Source organism: Rhea pennata, chromosome 14 (genome assembly GCF_028389875.1).
Source record: "Rhea pennata isolate bPtePen1 chromosome 14, bPtePen1.pri, whole genome shotgun sequence".
Taxonomy (NCBI): domain Eukaryota; kingdom Metazoa; phylum Chordata; class Aves; order Rheiformes; family Rheidae; genus Rhea; species Rhea pennata.
In genome coordinates this window covers 11381112-11402264 of record NC_084676.1, presented here as the reverse complement: position 1 = coordinate 11402264, position 21153 = coordinate 11381112, and the positions used below count along the sequence as shown (strand labels likewise).

Below are 21153 nucleotides of genomic sequence, written 5' to 3'. Positions count from 1 at the left end.
AGAAAGGTGGATGTGGATACCTTCCCAGGCATCCATGAAGTATTCGTATTTTAAAATCATATTTGAGCTCTGGAACCACTGAAAAAAAAAAGTGTCAAAATGTTCTTTCTTTCATACAGATTTTCTCTGAGGAAGAAAGTGTTATGAAAATTATTTTTTTTTTTTATTAGAGTTATAGCACTATAGGGCTTTTCAGGAGTTCTGGCACACAAGCAGCTGAAGAGCAAGGCACGCGCAAGCCCGCGCTGCCTCACACTGCGTTACTAGCAACGTTGGCTGTGGGTAGGAAAGGCAACAAGCTTGAAGGAAAGCACATTTCTGTCCTTGGGTTTGGCGTAGGAGACCGCCTTGTTGGGAACCAAACGGAGAGGCAACGAAGGCAACAGCTCCCATACGATGGACGGACCATCGCGGTCCTCCCTGCTCTCCGCTCCACCTATCCACACTCATTTGCTTCCTCCAGCAGACACAGGCGCGCGGTGGCTTCAGAAATTCCTTCCACTGCAAAAACCCCTCACTGCGCCCGCAGCGGTCTCCAGGGAAGAGGACGGGCAAAACAGCAAACCGCGTGGGGCAAGTCACCAAAATGCCTTTCCTGGCAGAGCTTAGGGCTGCAGTCAAACTACCTACGATCAGACCAGTTTAGGTGTCAGGACTGCTTCTCGTCACCTGCCCGTTAGCGAGTTGTCGTCCGGGGGCCCTGGACGCCCCGGGTAGGTCCTCTCCGTGCTCCCTCGAGCTCTGCTGAGCGAGCGGCCGCTGCAGCTCAGCAGGCTCTTGCAGCTGGTGCAATTATAGCTCCCAGATGCCGTCATACCAAATGCAAATAAAAACCCTATTGGGAAGAAGTAGGAAGGAATGAACTGACAGGCTACTTTCAGCCAAGGGTGGCTTGGACACTGCCCGCGGCCAGCGTGTGGACGGGCCCGTCAGTCCCCCGCCACCGGCCCCGCGAGTCCCACGCACACGGCTGCCGTAGGCAGTTCTACTCCTGCAGAATTATTTGGATGACTGAATTAAACTAGTAATTGCCTCATTTCTAAATATGGTCTCCTGATGCACTCGACTTAGATAGGGCTTCTCCTGGGAGGTACTAGGGAGATCTAGCCGAGCTAGTTTAATCAGGTTTTGATGGAAAGCGCTCAGTTTCGCGGACAGCGGCTGGCTGTTCCTTCTGCAGCCAGGGCTGCGCAGCGGCTGGTATCTTAATCACAAGGGAAAGCAGAGAGAGAAGACAGTGGGCCCCAATTAGTAAAACCACCTTTAAAAGGAGCCCTTTTATTAACGGGAGGACCAGAAGTGGTTTGGGAGAACTTTGGTTTTCTTATTCCTGCCACATCAAACACCCCCCGTTTACGAATCGCCCCTTGAAGACGACCGAGGGCTCGGAGGGTTCCTGCTCCGGCCGCGCCGGCAAAGCGAAGCGGCGGTCGCGAGCGCAGCTGACACCCTGCGGTCGCGCCGTTCCCGTCCTCCCCGGACGTCGCCCGCGGGCCCGCGCGCCGAGAGCGCAGCTCGAGCCGCCAGCTCTCCCGCCGCAAAGCCGCGGGAACTCGGCTGCTGCAGCGGTACCAGAGCGAACGAGAGTAAGTGCTTGTCTCAAAATTAGCCCGGGCCGTTCAGACTATTAAATTGAGCCTCTCCCCAGCCTCATCCGCACTGCCCGCTCCTGCCCTCCATCTGCCTCAACCCCCCACAGAAAAGGGCGCACGTTATTTTTGTCCCTTGCCCCCGCCTCGGCTGTCCGGCAGGCCGCAGCACTGCTCGAGGCAGGCGTACGCAGGCCCTAGTGCTGCACCGGGCACCGAGGCTCTGATACCCCACGGGATCAGACGCCGGCACGACACGAGCAAAACGAGACGGAGCCAGGCATCGTCTAACGGTTTGCGCCTCGCCGCCGTCCCAAAGCGAGACGGAGAACATCATCTCATCCCTACGGCTCGCAAGCGATCCCGGCGGGCGCTTCCGCCCGCAGAGCGTGAAACGGCACAACGCGGATCGCCTCGGAGCTTGGGATGCTCTCCCGAGGCCGGAGCAGCCGAGCTCTGCCCAACCGCGGAGAACAAGCGGAGGCAGCTCCACTGCCGGGAGCCGCTGCTCTCCCCAGGAAAGACGCGCCAGGGCCGGGGCATCTCCTCTCGCCGGCAGCGGAAGTCTACCCAGAGAGTTAGCCGGAGGAGGAGTTCGGACGTGAAGATAGAAGAGCTCTGCCAAATATGAAGGGGAGAAGGAAAATGGAAAAAAGGGGGGAAAAAAAGAAAAATTCACTCTCTAAAGCTTTGATTCATCCTCCAGAGCAACGAGCAGACGGATCCTGGTGCTACCATAGAGACAGGCTGGTTTTAAGCCCCTGCAGAGTATAGGTCTTTTTCTCTTAGAATTGCTAAGCCCATCGCTCCCATTTAAACCTATTCTACAAGCACCAAACCAGGATTTGTAAGGTTTTATCCCTCTAAAACTCTCCCAAAGCGCCCAAGTGGGAAGGGGTATGGTTCTCTGTGCTGTTCCCTTTGCTACCCAGCCCTTTCCCGAGGCGCTGGGTGAAGCGGGATTGCTGGGGCCGGGCGCGCATCAGCGGAGTTCAGGGTATCGCCGGGAGACCCGGCACCTCCGCAGCGGAGCATCCCAGCACCAAACCCTGGCAGTCACCGACGGCTTCTGCCTGCGGAGCTTTCCAGCCCGCTACAAATTCTTGATTAAGAATTTGAAGAATCTTGTTCGTTCTGGACATTCATTGTTATTAATGAGGCCCAGGACTGGAAAATGGGAAACAGAAGCAGCATGAATCCGCACACCCAGTAAAATCCACAGCAATTAAAAGCAACCAGTGCAGTACTTCACCGAGATCCATGGGCAATTCCCTTTGGGATACAAAGGAGGGCTCAAAAAGGAGAATTTGACTCGGCAGCACTGACATTGCAAGGCCTCTAGTGAGATATTAAGTTAGAGCCTGCGTACTCCCTCTAGGACCACATACTGTTACTTGCAATACAGTTGAGCTGCACTTAAAATGAGGACTTGTGAAAGGAATAGACTACCATAAAAAGAATTAATTTTCTGTACTCCCGATCAGAATTGCAGTACTCAACGAGTCCTTTGGAGATGAATAACTGAAAAGCAATAAACCTATTAAAAGAATAAACTTTTACTGCACCAAAAGGGTGAAATAGTGACCTGTCACATGAATGGCTCAGTTAAATTAATACATTTTCTGTTTTGCAAATCAAAGCACATTTCCTAGGAAAATGGATCTTTTTCTGAACAAATGCCTCTTTTAGGATTAGGCATGTTGGAACTGTAGTTTCACTTTGTAACATGGCTCTGCATTAAGCAGATTTTTACTAGAGCAAAGAAGTTATGGATGTAGTTAGTCAGCAAAAAATTAAAAGAGGATGATCAGAATAGTTAGGCATTAAAGACTTGAGTGAAACTATTCTGCAGACAAAATGCTCTGGAGCCAGGGCTTTCAGGCAGCGGCGTATTGATCACCGCTGGTGCCCAGGACATCGTGCTCAGCAGGGGAGCGCAGACCCCATTTAAAGTCAAGTGTCCCATTTAGGCAATAGGAGCATGCAGTGATGAATTCCTCTTTCAGTGCAGAAAGTTTCCAGTGACCCATTGCTCAGTTACAGAGTTTGCATCTACAGCAAGTTGCAGCAATTGCCCGTCCAGCTCACCTAAGCCCCGACCCCCTACTCTCCAATTTTAATAGCAGTGATAGACTACTCAGCTTCTGCTAGGGGGTTTCCACCTCGTTATACAGATCCTTGGCATCAGCCGTTTGTTCACTTTCATGTCCCCCTATTCACATTCATATTCCCAGCCCTAGTGCTCCAAAACTGCACATACTTCAATTAAAATCCTGATGTCATGACATATCCAAACAGAAATGAACGCTACGTTTTAGGAGCTGCAGCCTTCAGAAAGACATGAGTCAAAGCCTTAAGATTCAAATGACAGAACCAGCAGTGCTCGCTTGTGCTCACCCGTGCGATGCGGAGAGGGAAGCTGGCCCTGCACACAGTCCACAAAAAATTCATCCATCCCCCTTCATTCTTCCATAAGGGGGATGTTTTATTTACATAGAATAGATACATCCAGACTCTGAGGAGCTCTTGCTGTTTTTTCTCCTTCACTCAGCGAGTTTCTCTGGTGGGGAATATTTGACACCGAGTGAGGGGAGGCAGCACTAGCTGGCAAAATCCAACTTGCCTATTTTTATAGAGGTTGCATTCGAGCATCCATCAGGTGCACTGCTGACACAGCCAAGCCACACGCTGCTCTCTGGCAACCCTGGCAGACATCTCAGTACTGTCTCTTCCTCAGAAAGAGGCGGTTTTCTTCCATCACCACCCAGGTGAAGGAGAAAACAGGAGACAGTCCTTCCTCCTGGCACTGTGCGCTTGGTGGCAGCGGCATTGCCCAGCTCTATCAGGCCTCTACCTTTTCCTCGCTCTTAAGGTGGTAATATTTTTATTATATATATCCATTTTTTATTCCACCTTTAATTACATGGAAACTGGCATTTAATTTTTCATGTTAGCCTCAGATCCAGGTGGTTGGCAGGCTTTACACCTCAGCAAAATCAATCTCCTTTTGGGTCATTTAGAGAGTTCAGGAGTCCAACACCACTGCCTGCAACTAATTCATTCCTCCCCCTCTTCCCGCTGCTCTCAACCACCCTTTCAATTCTGCTCGGCTAAAGCTGGGGGTAAGGTCACAAAACCCGCAGGGCTCCTGGGATACTGCAGGGGCCATAAACCAACAGGAATTAAAGGGGGATATATATGCCAGCCTATCAAGTCCATTTCCTGGCCAGCACTGTTTAGTGGCCCATGACACATTCCCTCCTGCTTTATCTACAGCCCTTGAATAGGGTTTGCCACTATTCATTTCTGGTCACTAAGACTTTGCAGCTCTTGGGATGACCTGCAGGCTGTTTTGATCCTACGCCTGCAAAGGCTCTTGTCAAAGAAACATTTTCAGTGTAGAAGGGAATAGATAAGAACACACTCCGGCAGAGATGAGTCCCCGAGGTTTTAGGGTTTCATGCACTACCAGCAAGTTCATTGTACCTGCGAGATCTGCCCCTACCACCAGTGTTTTAAAACTTGCATTAGAGATCAGTCTGCTTTTCCTTAGCTTTGCATTTTCAAAAGGAAAAGATCAGGAGACTGGAACGGAGGGAGAAGGGGGGGGGAGGAGGGAAGACACAAGTAGGACCAGTTCCAACAATATCAGCTACTTGTCAGCTCTATAAAATAGCTGTTAATTTATAGAGGAGAAGCACATAGGTTCTTTCAGAGCCATACGTCTAAGCTTTCTCACTATGATACCTGGCTTTATTTGGCCTTCATGTTACGGACCAAATTGGATTTCTCTGGTTCTGGATAACCTGTGCAAGGGTGATGTATGCTGTGATTTATTGCTGCAAGTGCTTGAAACACCTCCCACTGAATTTGTGGTGACCTTATCACACTATTAAAACCTGAAGTAAATAAGTGCACCGAGTAAAGGTTAACAATACACCAAATAAAACAAACGGCAAACAGAGGGGATGGGACCTACTTGCTTGCATCGCTGGCACAACCCCAGGGCCCAGAGGAGAGTGAGCACTGCTGAGACAGTGGAGATGAGCACCGAGCTCCAACTCCGCAGCCACGTAACCCACCAGGCACGGCAGCCGTGCTCTGCAGGGACACGCTTTCACCTCCGTGAGCCCCTGCACGCGGGTCTGCAAAGCAAGCCAGCACCGCAGGCGCGCAGCAAGAGGGCAGTGGCACCGAGGCCACGACGCTCCCTCCCCGCTCTGCCCGGGAGCTGGTGCCCGAGACAGTGCTGCAGCAGTGAGGAAGAGGAGCCCCGGCAGAAGTGTGGAGGATCACCTGCATCGCAAGGAGGCAAACAGCTAGCAGCTTTCGGGACAGGTCTGAAAGGGAGGGCATGAGGTATTTGCTGGTGTTGGCCAATCCCCCTTCCTAAGCAGCGAGACGCGTTGCCATTTCCCCATCCACCCCACGATGCTCGAGCCAACGAGCCCCGCCAGGGTGGTGAAAACCTATGTATCACCGAGATCTCTTCCCTGCTCCCCAGATAGGATCCCTGGGCAGCACGTTCCCAGCACCCAGGGCTGCAGGGGATCAGAGCCCCCCAGCTAGGAAAAGCCAAGGAGCTGGATCGCTTGCCCACCAGCAGCAAGGGGCAGAGCTTTCTTCTTCTCGAGCAGACTTAAGCCACCGAGTAACAAGGCAGGCATAGGAAAGTTTTCAGCGCTTCAGTCAGTATTCTTTCTGGAAACGGGAACTAAGATTAACTTCTTAAGGAATAGCTCCACTTCCTCAAGAAGATCCCTTAGAGAAACAAGCCTTACACCGTGGTCCAATGGCTCAGTTGGCAGGGACAAAACCGGCTCGGAGTTTTAAATGAGGGATGAGGCTTCCATCTCCGTTTTCCCTCTAATAACATTTTGTGCTATTTATCCGGGAAGCCACACCTAGATCAGGCCTCCTGCTAGTGTTTCTTGCTGAGATTTATGAATTACCAAATACCAGAATAAAATCTTAGTTACAAGAAGTAAAGAAGCCCTTGGAGAAACATGAATAACATGCAGACAAACCCTGATAGCAACTCAGAGAAAGCAAAAGGATCATTTAAACTACCGTTTAAAACGGATTCCTTGCCATTATGTTCAGAAAGAGATTCTCCTCTCCAGGATCTCAACATCACAACCACAGATAAACGCTAAGCTTTGGGCAACTCAGAGGAGCAAAATTTCCCCAAAAGTCTGAACCTGCTCAAACAGAGAGGCAGAGAACAGTAAAAAGGGAGAAAGGGGGCAGAAATACCCCGGTTGCAAATAATAGCCCAGCACATCTGCCTGTACTCATGGGATGACTTGTTACTGCATCCAGGACTCCACAAAGAAAAGGCAGCCAGATCAGGTCTTGCTTTCACAACTCATCTTAGAATAAAGAAGTGAGACAACTGGATAATAACATTGTCCCTTTCAAAGGGGATGCTGAAGTGACAGAAAATGTCTTTTCTCAGTCACTAGCCAATGTAAAAGTCTCCTTCCTTTCCTTGATAGCACAGGGGGGAAGAGCAAATACACTGTTCTTGATTTTTCATTATATAGCCTCCAGAAAGTGTTCAAAGTCTATAGACAAAACAAAACAAAAAAAAAAAAAAACAAAAAAAAACTGAACACATATTGAAGTACTGTTTATTAGTTTGGCCTCTGTATTCAGCCTGATCAGTAAAGGTCTTCTGCTCCAAAACAAATATTCACATTTCAGGTAAGTATTAAGTTCTGAAAGTTTTTCCCAACTAAAAAACTGTTTGAAGTTTCCTACTCCATACAGCGTTTTCCTCCAACGTATCAGTGAAGGCAATGGAGAATCAGGTCATTAGAATCTATTTCAGTACTCATTCTAACAGCAGTTGTGATAATAAATTCATTATTTTCATAATTGTCCTATTATAATTTAGTAATAGGTTCACATTAATTCCAAAAGTCTTAATGCAACACATTATCTAAACAAAATAAGAAACAATTAAAATTAAATCAATCTAAAATTCTACTTATGAGGCATTACCCAAACAAAATAAAGAACACATAGCATAAAATTTATCTAAAATCCTATTAAAAATGATAACTTTGAGGCCAAGAAACTTACTTTACTCAGATGCATGTAATTTTTTTTATTCATGTGGTTTTTTTTGAAGGAAGACCAGAGAGCCAGGTGTCAAACCAGGCTTTGTCTGTGCCACCATCCACAAGACCAGGCGGCCACGGAAGCACTGGAACGAGCCCCAGGCCCCGACATCTCCCAAAGGCTGGTCCCAGACCACAGCACCCAGCCACCCTCCCCTCATCCAGCCTGTCTCAGCCTCCCAAATATCGTCCTCTGCTATTACCCCCACACCAGTCACTCACTTTTGCCAGGGCAGCCAGGACAATTCACAGGGCTCCTTTGCAGACTCCCAGTGCTCCACAGCTCCCAGTTCAGAAGCTCCCTCTCCTCCAGTTAGAAAGAGGCAGTGGCACCTTACCCTGGGAGCCCTCCCATCACCTCCTGTGTAATCATGACTCTCACCTGCACCACTTCCCACCGCAGGTGCCCACAATCTCCTCGCTGCCTCGGGCACCGCTTGGCTAACCTGGCCCTGCTGCAGCCCCTGCTCACAAATAACCTTCGCAGGTTTGGCACAAGTACCAACTATGCAGGACCAAAGCATTTCAGTGAAAAAAAGGCTTTTAAGCAAGGCACAGGATGTGCCTATCTGCTTTGTCAAGTACTTGTGCATCTTCCTTGCAGAAATCACAGTAGGTCTAAGATTACTGCTTGTTCCCTAAGGCTCCTGAAATCTTTGTAGAACAATCTACTATCTTGACTCATAAACCAGTTTATTCTTTGCTGCTTCAGGAAGCATACAGCTAAGTCCTACCCTTGACTGATTTTTTGAATTTCCCGCCAGTAGGCCGCAGTTACTTTTAAATTAAAACCACGTTGAGGTTTTTTGCTTGCTTGCTTGTTTGGTTGCTTTAAGCATGCGTTGAGCTGTCCTTGCTGGGGAGGTGTATTTTCTTTGGCAATAGAACTCATTGTATTAAGGCAAAACAGCTGTGCAACAAACAGAGCGGTAACCCCAGTATGTTTTTATAGCATGTCTCAATAACCAGGTCATATACAGTATTTAGAAAAATGCTACAGAAAGATATCTTATCAGTTGTGCTGTTCATTCAGGATGGGAACTAGGTCCTAACAGTATAATTGAATGTGAATAACTTGATCTCAGTATCCAGTTTTACATTTGAGGGTATATGTCCCTGTTCAGAAACAAATTAAAGCAAACACTTAACTCTACCCTTGTCAGTTATCCCCTGTCTCTGCCTTCCTGAAATGAGTCATTAACTGCATTTCATCAGTTCCAAAATCCTCAAATTCAGTTACAAAAATGGAACCCCTTTGATCTCAGATTGCCACTAATTCATAATTGATAACCCAGACTGGAAGGAAGGGAAAAGCTTCGTCTCCATTAGTCTTTCCATTTAATATGTTCTGGTGCTTCAATTATGCAAAACCCAGCTCTCAGGGTCTGACTGAAATCCAAAATGTGAGTCAACGGGGGAAAAGAGAAAAACCCAGATCAAATTATTCCAGCTGTAAATCTTTGTAATAGCATAGACATCACGAGAGTGATATCCAACACTGAACAATTCTGTTTGTTTTCTGAGCTGTTGCTTTGCAGAATTCCCAAGGCATCCATTAATGACTTCAGAGAGCTCAGCAGAGAAGGACTCATTCTCCCCCACTTATATTTTTTTGGTCAGGTCATTACACTGCTTGCTGTAATGACCGTTTTTGGCCCAAGGCACTAAAAGCCTTAGAGTAATATATGACCTGGTAGGCAAGTGAGTGAAAAGGAATAATTAACACAAGTCATTTTGTCCTTTACTTTGGAGAAGACAAACTGTCACTTCTTCTTGAAGAGGTTTTATACAAATGTTATAAATGTTAACAATGTGAGTGAAGCAATGAAAACAGTAAAGCTCAAACACCATGAGGCCAAAACATGCTTTTCTGATCTCTGACAAAAGCAGGACTACATGGCCTATGTCACCTCAGATGAATTCGCAGCACTCAAAAACACATATATGACAGTACCTGTGTTCTGTCACCCATCAGGCAGCTGTGTTTAAAGAAGTCATTTGACTTCCATTTCACTTGCACAAAACTACACAATCACACAACAAACTCCCCCAAAGCAGAGGGAGATTAAAGAATACAATTGCAGAGGTGACATTCAAAGAGGGGAACTGATTTTATGCACCAGACATCCCACTTTAGTCAGCTGGATGACCTGTTCAGGTTTGATCCTTCTCCAGAATTCACTCACATTAGCACAAATAGAAAAAAAATATATATTTCCTACTGATGTATGTAGAGGTACTGGTGGACTTCAGGGTCGAGGAAAATGTGAACTCCAACTGAAAGTTTTCCTTAAATAGGACAATGATAAGATCTCTTTTCCGGAGGTCATCAAAACTAGGTCCAGGGCTAGCTCTTCCCTTACATTTTGCTTCTCCTGCACTGCTGCATGTTCTCCTGTTGTTTTTATTTTTCAGACAGCTGGCAAAGGAAAACAACACTGTACTTCACAGACATTTTAATAATTCATATTCAACTTCAGTTATTGAAAGTTTAATAAACAAGTACTTATTAGAATACAATCATTTCCTCTTAGAACGGACAGTTTTTAGGAACGAAATCACAATACTTACCTCTAAGAACATGTATGAATAACAAACATTCAGCTCTTTCGTTTTATTTGGTTCATTTTCATGAAAGCCTTCCCCACCACTCCCCCTTGCCTTTGTTTTAGCTGCTTTTATTTGGACTGAATATTCAGTTGGGTTCAGATCAGAATTTGTATGTAGAAAGCTATACATAGCAACCAGCTCATCCTGGAGTCCATTAAAAACAACAAGAGGGACTGAAATGAGATTATTTCAAGAGCTCTCTTGCGTTCATAGGAAAATAGATTTATTGCACTTCCAGAGCAGCTCTCTCAGGTAAGGCAGAACTCGCAGGAGACGGAGGCAACAGCATTGAGTCCTCCTGGCTTTACCTGTTGTCTACAGAGCGGAACCATGTGAATTTCCGAGCCAATTTCAGACCAGAGAAGTGGCCTGCTGTGCACAGATAGCCTGCTGTCCGCTTACACTCTAAGAGAGATTTCACTTACAGCACAGTGACACCACAGCATTGTCCACTTCCTCAGCCTCCTTCCTTGAGCCCTCTCTTGGGATGCTTTACAATCCCACATGAACTCAATTTTGCACTAAGTGGAGAATGCAGTAGCCTGTACAAAACTAAAACTAAACTAATGAACTGGACATCTGAAAGTGGCAGCTACAGTAAACTCATCTGCAAGAGCTAGGAAAGCAGGTTGAAAAGCTGACTTAAATCTCCAGAGCAGGTCCGCGCAGTGGGCCTGGAGTCGCACCCCAGTGGGAGTCTGACTGCATCCCCACCACCCTTCCCAGCAAGCACAGTCACCTTCACGTAGGGCAACACTGACGCTGCGCAGGGCTCCTTGCACAAAGGGCAGCACGTTGCCTGCCCACCGCCAAAGCACCCGAGAAGGCACAGCGCGCTGCCAAACTGCTGAGGACCTACTTCACAGAAGCGTCATTTCTTCTTAGATATTTCACATTTCAAATTATTCTGAGAGAGAATCAAAGTCAACTGAACAGGTTGAATGTGGTCCAAGTTTGTAGCAGATCCTTATAAATTAACAAACTCTTAATTTACACCTTTTGCCAAGCCAGGAACGGAGTTTTGGTGGGGAAACATAACCAAGACACCTACAGTTAACTGTAGGAGCCTTGACTTCAGGCAGTTAAGGAGTCATTGATCTCCCTAGATTTTGAAGGTCCTTGTTCCAGTTCTAGAAGAGGAAAGAAACTTCTATTTCAGTATCCTAGAGTTTGCCCACCCTTCAAATGAGCCTGAAAGCATTTTGTATGAGCCCTGTAAATTATCTTCCAATTCATTTTTCTCAGGGTATTGACACAGAAGTGCATTGGACAACAAGGAAAAAAAAAAAGAAGAAGAAGAAAAGACAGCCCACATTTGGATCTAATGTATTCTGGGAATCCCTAGGATGCAGAAGAATTTGGACACAGTTCTGGCTGGGAAAAAAAAAAAAAAAAAAAAAAAAAAAAAAAAAAAAAACTTCTTTTTAAGCTTATTTATGTACAGATCAAACAGACAGACTTCCAAGTGCTTTCATTTAACTTTGATGCCAAACTTTGATGTCTTCACCATTTACAGTCATCATTTTTATGTGCATTTAATATCATTTTTTAGTCCAAAATGCTACACATAAAAAGACCAAGTTCATTTGAAATATACAGCATTTTTGCTATTTGAAAACTCTGCATTTTTAATTTGTTTCTTATCAGTAGAGTATTTCTGGGGCAGAGAGAACATCAAGTTTTTAATGCCTTTCAGTTGATTTAAATTAATATTTCATGTTTGTATTCAAAAGAGCTGGCTAATAGAAGGGCTCTGACATTTTTCCAACCTCTCTTTTTCTCTAGCATGTGTTATATGAAAATCAATGGTTACTTCTCAAATGTTTGGGGCTTCATTTCATGATGAATACCTAAAAGGTGACATTTCTACAGCGTTTAATCTACTCAGATCATTTCTCAAAAGCCTAATGTCCAAGCTGAGCAGAGAGAGGTACCCCAATCTCTCAAGATTTAGCTGATAATGTATCAGCCCTTTGCTCTAGATGCAAATGTCTGCTTTTGTGTGCTTGAAAGCAGATAAACAAACAAACAAAGGTCTAGGGTAGCATTTCTCTCCCTGGTCCTCTATTTCTGCCCAACTCTGTTCCAAGGAATATTGAAAGCCAGAGATAAGAGGGACGCTTTTAACGTAAAGGGGCCTGAATGATTTCTAATGCATTTAATAACCACTTCATCACTGTCACTACATGAAAGTGCTGCATTGGATTCCATAGCTGACAAGAGTGGTGAGGTGGAGGACAGTTTACAGTTAGGAAGCTCTACCCCTCTCCTTTTCAAGCTGGCAGAGGATGACAGTGTCTAAAGTCAGCTTTTCACTGCTGCATATTCCAGCTGGCTGAAATCTGACTAGGTTAAAAACTGGTAGCAGTCTAGCCCAGCAGGACAGAGCACAGTTTGAATTTATAATCGCAGAATTATGGTCAGAGTGATGTCATGGTCATATTGCTCAGAGATCATCCAAGATTCTATTCAAGAAAAAAAATATTAAAGGACTGCTAAAGAAGCTGAGAATCATTTCCAGGAGGCATCTGCTACCCAGAAATAGGCTGCTTTGCTGCTGTACTGCTTAAACATTCAGATTTAACCTGCAGGAGGCACTAAACAGAGCTATCTCAGGCTTCAGTACACAAAAACAGCTTTTCTAGTTGAGATTCCTGCCATGCTCCTCCTGTTTAGAGCATCACAACCAACCTTCAACTCAGTCAGTCAAGAACATACCTTCCAGCAGGAAGAATTATCACTCTGTTCCTGGCATACCCACAAACTGTATCCAACATTTTCTTTCCCTCTGTTTGTGTTTATGCTGTTATAGCCTTAAGCTCTCTGATAGGCCCGACTGTTCTCAAAATTTAATGGACACAGAAACCTTTTATGTTCCTCAGTCAAAACTATCAGGGTCAACCACTGATCCTGGCACATGCACTGGCTGTGCACATGAGTCAGCAGAAGGCCACCACCTTTTTATGCAAAGTCCTAAGAACCGAGAGCACTTCAGCAAGACAATTTTGGAAATGCTCTAGAAACTTTAATTCTTCTGTTACTTCAGTAAAAAGGCAGTGGCTGAACAGCACAGATAGTCTGAGAGCTAGCATCTCCAGTGAATCCTATCCCTGCTACACTTACGTGATCACAGACAGGATATACAAATAAAGTCTGGAAAAAGAGGGAACTTTGAGGGGGTATGCAATTACATAGCTGAGGCCCACCCAGCACAGAGAACTGCAGTATTATCACTGAGTCTTTTCAGCAAGGATCCATTAGCCAAGACAACAGAATACAGGAGAGAAAGTTTTCCTCTCTAGGACAGATGAAGGGGGAGGAGAGCACTGAGAAGTAATCATTAGTAAAATAATTGGCTGCCTGCTTCGCACAGTTGCCACAAAATGTTTACGCTGTCAGTGCCATGAATGTGCTGGCCTGCCAAACTCACAGTTCTGCCAAGGAACTGTCTACTGCTGGGGTTGCTGTTGCATTTCACCTTGCAGGTATACAAAGCCCTCCTGGGTCATCAGCCCTACTTCCCTGCTATTCTATGCACAACATTGTGAGAACTTATCAGCCTACTTCTGAAACCTGGCATTCCTACACGATTTCTACTGGGAATAGATAAAACATCTCAAACCCAATTTTAAGAAAGGAAGATATTACACTGTCTCATAAAATAGCTGAAGTACTAAAAAACTAGTAATAAGCCAGAAGACTTGTGTGTCACAGCACAAGAAAAAAATGTTTTTTCCTGGCATAGATGGAAAGAAATGTCAATGTCTTATGTCCAGGGACAAAGATACTGAGTTTTTGCACTGTGTGAGAGCAGGTCAGAAGTATCTCTCGATGAAAGCATTTTTATTTGGTTTTGCCTCCCATTTTCCAACTAACTTTCTAACAACTAATCAGAAGAGACTCAAAAAGGGTTAACAGAGCACAAGCAGTGATTGCAAAAATTTGATCAAGTCTCACTTATCAGAGAGAAATCATATGAAAAAAAGGATGTAGTCTAGCAAGGATATAGTCTAACAAGGAAAGACATGCACTGCACAGTAACTTATTCATATGCTTCATGTGTAAAGAATGCTTCTTAGAGCACAGTCCTGAAGAACGCTGCAGGCTCCCTGCGAGCTTGATGCTCTCGGTTCCAGTGGTGTTGAGCATACTCAGCACATAGCCATTAGAGGTAAATCCTGCAATCTGATCCAAAAGCCAAACTGTTAAATGAATAAAATCCCTGCATGCTAGATCAGGGCACGAGAAGATTGCCTGTACTGCTGTGAGATTAAGACTATCAGATGGAATAAATCTAGCATGTGACAGATAAAACAAATATCCATTAAAATTAAAAATCTCTCAACACTAGGAAGAGAAATGTATTCCCAGCACAGACTCTGAAAGCCTCCAAAAAGACAGACATATCCAGTATCAGAACAGATGGAAGAAAATAAACAATAATTGCTTTCCAAGCATCCATCCCCACAAAGTAGCAAGCATAGCCCCCCCTCCCCCTCCAAAAAAAGAGGGATGATAAAAGCAAAATAAAAATAAAAAGCACCTTGGAAGCATCTAGAACTTGAGAAGAACAGGTGGAAATCTCCGCTTTGAAAAGTAGCATATCAGAGACAATCCTAGAGCTACTTAGCCAACAGCTTGTTGTATTGTATTGAGCTCTGACAGAAACGTGCATGGACTTTTGTAGTTCAGAGGCATAACTGTGCCAGACTTTTGCCCCCAATCTTGACTCCACTCTGCTCTAGGTAAAACTGAACTCCATATTATTTTGTTCCCACCTTTTGCTGACTTCAGAAATCACCCTCCTCCCCTGAAAACACTGTGATTCTAGTTGCTTCCACACTCATTTTGTTAGGTAGATCTTAGTCAAGAAGGTGCTACTTGTCTTCTCTCATTCAAATGTCTGCAGTCAAGTTTCTACATTTACCTAGGCCCTCGGGCACACTCAGGACGAAACTTAGCAAGAGTGTTGTATAAAACAGATTGCTACCAATGGAGATCTCGGGGGGGGGGGGGGGGGGGGTTCCCTGATCCAGGAAAACATGGCAGATGAATCAAACATACCTGTGCTCTAGCTATTATAATGCAGCTTTTATACTCCTATAATACAGCTCCATGTGGAAATCGTCTCTGGTGACTGAACCTTTCCAACTCAAGGTGCGCAATCGCCAATTCAAGTCTTTTTCTCGTAAGAACAATGCTATAGGTTTCAGCTCAAGGCACTACCGTCATGACTAGCTGCTTCTGCCTGTGCTCTGAGCTGAGAGGATAGAAACCCATTCAGAAGGCCATTAACCAGTCCTGCTTGGAGGGCACCAGCTGGCATTACCTACCTCAATAGATCTACTAAGTCAGGACCGCCTTCTCCTGCCTGTGCAGGCAGGTCCTTGTTGTTTAAAGGCAGACCAACATTCAGACTTACTGAACTAGTGACAGATTTCAGGCCTGAAAGAAAAACACAAAAGGACTTTTTAAGCCAGTAGAGAGAACCAGAACCACAGCTAACACCTGAATGTTAAACCCAGGTGTGTCATACTAAAGCTATCCTTAAACAGAAAGTATTTAGTTGTTGGAGGGGGGAGGAAAAACAAAACAAAACAATAAAAGAAACCCACCACTACCAAGTAGGTTTCCAGTCCTCCACTCTGTACCACAATTAGGTTCAATTGCACCCTCTTTTTGGTGAAAGCTCTTCAGTCTTTTTCCCATTTGTAGCCCTCAATTTTCCAGTACACCTTACTCATATTTGAATGAACCAGGGGAAACTCGCTACTCCAGCATCCAGCAGGATCAGGCTTGTTACTAATGATTTAGGCAGGCATTTGTGGGGTTTTCTGGGTTTGTGCCAGCTCCACCTTCAGAGTTTTAGGATATACACCATGTGATGGGAAGTAAGGACCTCTGTGCACTCTCTCAAGCTGTTCCATTACACCTAATTTATGGCATGACACTACTTGTTCTAGCCCATAACCCTGAGCTTGTAAAATACACAGGGGAAAATTTACTAACTACTGTGTTCATCTTAATGCACTATTGGGAATTTTAAGTGTGGAAAAAAGGCAAGGAATTGGGGACATCTGAAAAAGCTGATGTTGAACTGCAATCCTTTAATGGCAGCATGTCTCACAGTCCATTCTGTTTTTATTTACATGTACAGTATACAGCAAGAACCAGTTTGTCTTCCTCCAAAGGAGATAACCAGTAGGGGAGATGTAGGCACATTTCAGTGCTTATTAGATACATACATTGACAGTTTACCACATTAGCATGTACAAATGCCTTTATTCCACTCTTAGCTAGTCCAGGAGTTTGATAAATAACAGAAGCTACAAAACCATTTTGCAGCCTTTCTATTAGGAAGGAAGATTATCACCCACACAACAGAACAATTTCAGTGCATACAGAAAAGGAACCAGGGCTGGAACACAGGTGCCAAAGGTACTTACTGCATTTCTGACGAGCAGTCTGAAAAGACCTGGGAGTTATGTCAACAGCAGGCCGAACATGAGCCACAACAAGCTCTCATCACAAAGTCAACTGCATACTTGGCTCCATTAGAAGTGTGGCCAGTAGATCAATGGTATTTATCTCTACACAGTGCTGGTGAGGCTGCATCTGGAGCACTGAGCCTGTTTTGGGGCCCCACTCTGAAAAAAGGGATATGAAGAGGGAGGGTACAGCAGCAGGCCTAGAGCCCGATATTTATGAAGGGGAAGCTGGGCTTGCTCATCCTGGCAAAGAGGAAGTTAGGGTGATCTGGTAACAACAGGAGAGTTACAAATGAGAGTCAACCACTTCTCCCCAGTGCCAGGCAAAAGAACAAGGGGCAACTAAGTGCTGCTTTGGAGGTTCAGCCCAGCTTTAGAAAAATCTTTTTACTGGGAGGTTAGTGCAGCACTAGAACAGGCTACTAAAGAGGCAGGTGAATTTCCATCTCTGGAGGTTTCCAAAATTGTTAAAGACAGACAGAGGTGACCTCATGTAACATTGGCAGCAATTCCACTCCAAGCTAATTTAAAATAAAATTATTACACAAACATAGTTTAAGCCTCTTTGTTTTGGAGGGGAAAATGAACTTAGATTCTCCAATCACAATTAATTCTACCACTCTACCAAATAAAACTTGGTAACTGTAGTACTTCATAATATGCAAAAGCAGTGCCCACAGATATGGCAATTACTCAGATGCTTTGCCTCACATTGAGAATGCTCTGTTATTGAAGTTATTACATGGATTTTCAGATTTGTCTCCTCATCTAATTCTGAGGTGGATACATAGTTTGCCCAATGTAAAGTTACATTCCCATAGGCTTGTTCTCTTCAATGGCAGCCTGTCCTCTGTATCAGCATACAACTTCCTTGAAACAGGAGAGTGTTGATGTTACAGAGCAATATAAAATTAGCTCTGTATTTGCTGACTACTCCCAAGAGGTATCTTGTTCCTTACTTGAGCCTAAGAACTCAAGAATTCAGTCCCTGGCAGCAGTTCCTGAAACTCCCCCCCTCTTTCCTTCCTTTTAAATTATTTTCCCTAGGTAATGCTCCAGCAAACTGTAAGTTGTGTAATGGCTACTGCCAAGTTGATTATTGCTATTACAGTCTCTTATTTTGTTTAATTAGTAATTATTTTAAATTATATAGCTGAAGTGCAGCTGCATGGATGTCATTCACCAATAAAGGTTTGTTTAAAAAGCTAGAAATAGTATTTTCAGCAGGCCTATAGATCATATGGCAAAGAATGTCACACTATTTACATGGTTCATTGAGGATATTAAAAAGAAATAAAGTTACTCCTAAAGGAGAAGTCTGTTTGCAAATGACTTTCCAGCATCTCAGTGGGTTTTCATGGGAGCTGGCAGAAAACAAGCAGCAATTTCCATTGGTCTTTCACTCCAGTGACTGAAGGATTTCCCAAGCAACTGTGCAATGCTGAGGTGGCAGCACCATTATACAGCTCTTTGTGCAGCGGTATTCAGAAGATTCATGCTGCATGACTTTGGTCTAGTCAAGTTCATGCTAAGCTGCTAGCACCTGCTAGTTCATGCATAGTTTAAGCACATATTGCAGAATAGGCCTGTGAGTGCTCATCCCAGACCTCCAAGAGGCATCCTAACACAGTCAAGCTTGCAACAGTGAAGTCCAGGACAAAAGTGGCCAAGATCAGTCTCTACCTGTCCATTCCTTGCTTGTCATTCTCAGATTTACCTTTCATGTTTTTAAAAAGGCTAGTCATCACTTTATTTATTGATGAATCTTTCCTAAATCTTTGATAAACCCTCTCCTCAGTATTTGCCCAGGAGTATAAAGAGGAAAACATACCCCAAAAGATTTCAGGTTGTCCAACAGAAATACTTCACTTTCTCACTGCATACTTTAAAATGATAACGAACAAGTCCAAGTGCATGTTTTTCAAGTTTCCTTCAATTAAATCTCACATTGCTGAATAGAGCTCACAGTTCTGCTCTCTTCAGATTTCCTTGAAGCCTTACTACCTTCGTGCATACTTGCTCCTTCTTCAATTCCTGTAACATCAGCACATACACACACAAGTAATGAGTTTACAGTGCCCCAAAATGTTAGTAATAAAATTAGCATCAATAGCAACCCAGTTGCCTCATCCCCCCTCTCTCTCTGGTGATGGCTCACTAAAAATGTTCCTTTATTGGAAGTCACACTAATAACTGATCCTCTTCTACTAAAGACTTCTTATAGTTAATACAGTTTTCTGTCTGGAACCATATCAAGCATTTAACTGAATTACAGATGTATCCTAATTACCCCCAAAATATAGTACAGTCAAAAAAGTTTTATCTATATATAGAACTCGACAGTATAAAGCTTTATCACTAGATTTACTGAACTTTATTTAGGCAATTCCAGTACCAGTGCTCAGATGCACCTATCCACAAACCACTTCAGACACTTCTCCTCAAACCCATCAAGGGCAAGGAGCAAAACAGTTCTCACCAAATCACCACAGTATTGTTTCAGCCAAGGCTGTGGAGCTTCCTTAGCCAGTACAAAGAGGATCCACTACAGATAATCCATCTTTAAGAAGGGGGAAGAAAAAGTACTAAGGAATAAGAGAGGGACTGGAAAGGATTTCAAAGACATGCCTCAGAAGGGCATGCGAACCCTTAAAAGGGTTCACCCATCTTTTGAGAAAGAAAACAAGAATGACAAGTCACAACCAATGCCAACAGCCAGCCAGCTAACTGAAAGTTTTAAAAAGCCCATGACTGACTGTTTTAAAAAAGCGTCAAGATTGACTGCATCATAAAGAAGCTACAAAAGACAGGCACATTCCCATTTCTCTCCCAGTTCACAGATTCATGAGAGCAAAGATATCTAAATAAGGACACAACCTTATCTGGAGGTATGGACCTGAAAGGACGTCTGTAGCAGCCAGGTCAGACAGGGACTGGGAAACAAAGCATCTGGAAGCCAGGTTTTATATCCTCAGATGACAAGTGCTGTTGAGCTTGGATTATTTTGCAATTCTTCGGTCTTTTCCCAGATCACCGACCTCCACAAAAGATTAAGTCATCTAAGTTTGCTACAACTTAGAAGAAGCTCAATCCAAGACAGTTTAAGGGCAGCCAGAACAAAGCACAGCTGTTAATCATAACACACCAGAAAGAAATAGTTCTTCAAACAAGCATCAGGGACCAGAGATTAAGTAGAGACTTATTAGGAACATACTTTTCAGAGAAAAGTTACAGAAACATTACTTGCATTAATGCCATGATTCAGTAAGTGCACTGGAAAAAACAGAGTGCAAATACAAATAAGCATCTACTGATACTACTGAGCTACAAAAGTATTTCTCATGTAACTTGATCAGCCCTTAATAATGCACAAGATCATGAAAACCTTCCTTTGGTAGCCAAAAAAAAAAAAAAAAAAAAAAAAAAAAAAAAAAAAGCTTTACCATCACTGAAGTACTGGCCAAAGTAAGCCCATGTAAGAGAAGCTAACATTAATAGATAGGTGTGATAAAAAACCTAAGTGAAGGAAGCAATCCCCCATTCTAAAGCTTGTAGAAGTAAAAAGAAAGTCTAAATACCAGGTATTTGCATTAAAAAAGTCAACTAACCACTCTTTTCATGCTGCGGTTCAGAGTCTCTAGAGTCTGGCCTGAAAACCTGACTGGGTGAAAAAGGATTTCCCCTATTGACCTTAGTCTTTTTCTCTTTAGAGAAGTAATGATAAAAATGGATCATTTCTAAAGAAGTGTAAGCCCATAGTCTGCATATGCAACAAGACATTACCTATTAAACCTATGGAGCATTTTAGTTGCCTCAACATTACAAAAGCAATTTGTTCCAAAACAGTACAAAATAATTACTGCACTCTTCACCAAGATAAGCTTTTCTCCATATTATACCTGTTATCCATACTGAACATCCAGAGATCAGTCTGAACTCCATGCATGTAGCAGACTAGTAATGCCATAACAAAGATCAAAAAGGAGGCTTCAAAGCGCTGTAAGTTTTTGCTGCCAGTTTCCTCTGACAAACTAAACAATGCCATCTACTGACTCTGTCAAAACCTGACCTTCAGAGTTCTTTGTTCGCCGCCCGCAGACATAATGTCTAAGCAGCACAATAGAGGAAAGAAAAAATGTTATAGCCCAGAAACTGTAAACTGATAACCTGCTAATCTCTACTAAGACTGTTGCTTATTTTGTTGCACCACTGTAACTTGGTTAAGATGTCAGGTTTTAGAAGTTTTACTTATCAGTCTCTATCCTGATGCAACTGTCAAGAACACAAGTTTTCTTGACCCAACCATACCTAATTGCATGAATTTGAGAGCAATTCAAAACA

The 21153-nt window shown here is 44.0% G+C and overlaps 1 long non-coding RNA gene across 1 annotated transcript; it reads right to left on the bottom strand.

The window, feature by feature from the left end:
- Positions 1-16411: 16411 nt before the first annotated feature.
- LOC134146776 (uncharacterized) lies at positions 16412-20142 on the bottom strand. The gene is made up of 2 exons (XR_009959885.1): positions 19690-20142; positions 16412-18846 (listed from the first exon to the last, which is right to left on the bottom strand). It is a non-coding gene; the product is annotated as an uncharacterized LOC134146776 (long non-coding RNA).
- Positions 20143-21153: the final 1011 nt, after the last annotated feature.